Source organism: Balaenoptera acutorostrata, chromosome 18 (assembly GCF_949987535.1).
Source record: "Balaenoptera acutorostrata chromosome 18, mBalAcu1.1, whole genome shotgun sequence".
NCBI lineage: Eukaryota > Metazoa > Chordata > Mammalia > Artiodactyla > Balaenopteridae > Balaenoptera > Balaenoptera acutorostrata.
In genome coordinates this window covers 71,774,644-71,776,922 of record NC_080081.1, presented here as the reverse complement: position 1 = coordinate 71,776,922, position 2,279 = coordinate 71,774,644, and positions in this window count along the sequence as shown.

Below are 2,279 nucleotides of genomic sequence, written 5' to 3'. Positions count from 1 at the left end.
TTTTTTTTTAATAAATTTTATTTATTTATTTATTTATTTGGCTGTGTTGGGTCTTCGTTTCTGTGCGAGGGCTTTCTCTAGTTGCGGCGAGCGGGGGCCACTCTTCATCGCAGTGCGCGGGCCTCTCACTGTCGCGGCCTCTCTTGTTGGGGAGCACAGGCTCCAGACGCGCAGGCTCAGTAGTTGTGGCTCACGGGCCTAGTTGCTCCGCGGCATGTGGGATCTTCCCAGACCAGGGCTCGAACCCGTGTCCCCTGCATTGGCAGGCAGATTCTCAACCACTGCGCCACCAAGGAAGCCCGACAACTTTATTCTTTACTCATTCATCCTGTCAGTAGGGGGCTCCTGTTTTGTTCTCGGTGGGTCCTCATGGGTGTGGATGCAGGCCACTGAGAACCTATGAATGAGTCGCTCTGGGGCCCCTGAGGGTGTTCTGAACAGAGACAGGCCGTCCCCTCTGGTTCTCAAGCAGCAGCCTCCCTGCCTTACACAGTCGGCTAGTAGATTGTTGAGGGATGCTCAGCGTCTGTGGCATTTTCTGAGCACTGGCTGCTACCCCGGATGGACAAGGCATTTTGGAAGTTGGTATTACCCTCCAGCTTCATGCATCCCTGCCCAACTTCACTGTCCCTCCCTTACACCACTGTCCCCTTGGCGTATCCCTCCCTGGCCCCTGACGCTTGAACTTCCACCTCCCCTGTCAGGCCAACCAGGTCAAGTCATCAATGTTCTCTGTTCAAAGAACCCTGCTCTGGAAGACCACCTCATTCCAAATACTTGCCCCATTGATTGCTAAAGTTTTACTCACTTCATCAAACAACCCTCAAACGTACCACATTTCATAGTCTCAGAGTCAGTTCTAACTCTTGCTCCTCTTTTCCTTCCCTTTGCATCACAGAATGCCCATGGGAGTTACACCAGTGATATCCACAACTACACCTTGAACTTGAAGTAGTGTTTCTCAAACCTGTTTGGAAAATGATAACATATTATTCATTTAATTTTTAAGATCTAAATACTAAATTTGGGGCTAAAGCAGACACTGTCTCACACTAATCTCTAGTGGGCGGACTAGAGGAAGAAAGATATCAGCAATGTAGGAAAAATGTATTCTGAGAAATTTTTAATTATGAAAATTTTATCCATGAACATAGTTCTCCCTCTTCGAAATGAAGACTGGGGAATTATGAAATTCTCCAGCAGAGCCAAATGGTGGGCAGTTGGGATAGACAGTATTTTAAGGAGGGAGTGGACAAGGAGGGAGAATAACATGCATCGAACACCAGCTATGGATCAATGCTGGGGGCTTTACAGTAAAATTTAGGTGTCATTGCAGGTGGACCCAGAGAACTAGAGAGAGTTTAAAAAGGCCAGTGGGTCCCTAGGATGTTCCATGACTGCATTTTTACCCTGGAGGAAAGCTGTAAAGAGGTTGGGAAAGATAATAATAGCTAACACTTACAATAATGCCTTCACTACACCCAGCACTGTTTTTAAAAAAAAAAAAACACTTTGAGATATGACTGGGATACAAAAATCTGGATATAATTAATGTATACAACTTAATGAGTTTGGAGATGAGTATACCATCACCATAATCAGTGCCATAAACACATCCATCACCTCCTGCCCTATTTGTTTGTTTGTTTATTCACTCCAGCACTGTTTTAAGTGCTTTACATATGGAATCCTTACAGCATCCTTATGAGGCAGGTGTGCTTGTACTATTTCCATTTTACAGATGGGAAGACGGAGGCACAGAGAGAGAGTTAGTTGCCCAAGGTTCATTAGTAAAGGTGAGATTTGCAGTCTGTGCTCTTACCTGCTGCCTTACACAGTCTTGCTGAGAACCTACCCTGCACATTCCCCACTCCCCACCAGCGTGTTGCTTCACTAAGTCTTTTGTGTGTGTGTGTGTCTGTGTATGTGTATGTGTCTGTGTCTGTGTGTGTGTGTTTGAGAGCCCAGGGGTTGGCGGTTGGTGTTAAGCTCCAGCAGCACTGAGACTTTGTTTTGCCCACTATCATGCCCTTGTTCCCCAACACAGTGCTTAGGAAATGTTTGTTAACTTAAGGACTAAATAGATTTTTCTGAGTGTAGGGCTCATGTTATTCCTTTGTTATTAGTAGTTATTTCATGGCCTTCACTATGACCCAGTTTTCTTTTCTCATTTGGGTGAAAAATGATTTTGGCATTTAAACAGCATGACTTCATTATTGATATTTTTAATCTGCCCCCACCATCAAATTCCCCTTTTGGTATTTTGTTACTCCTGATAC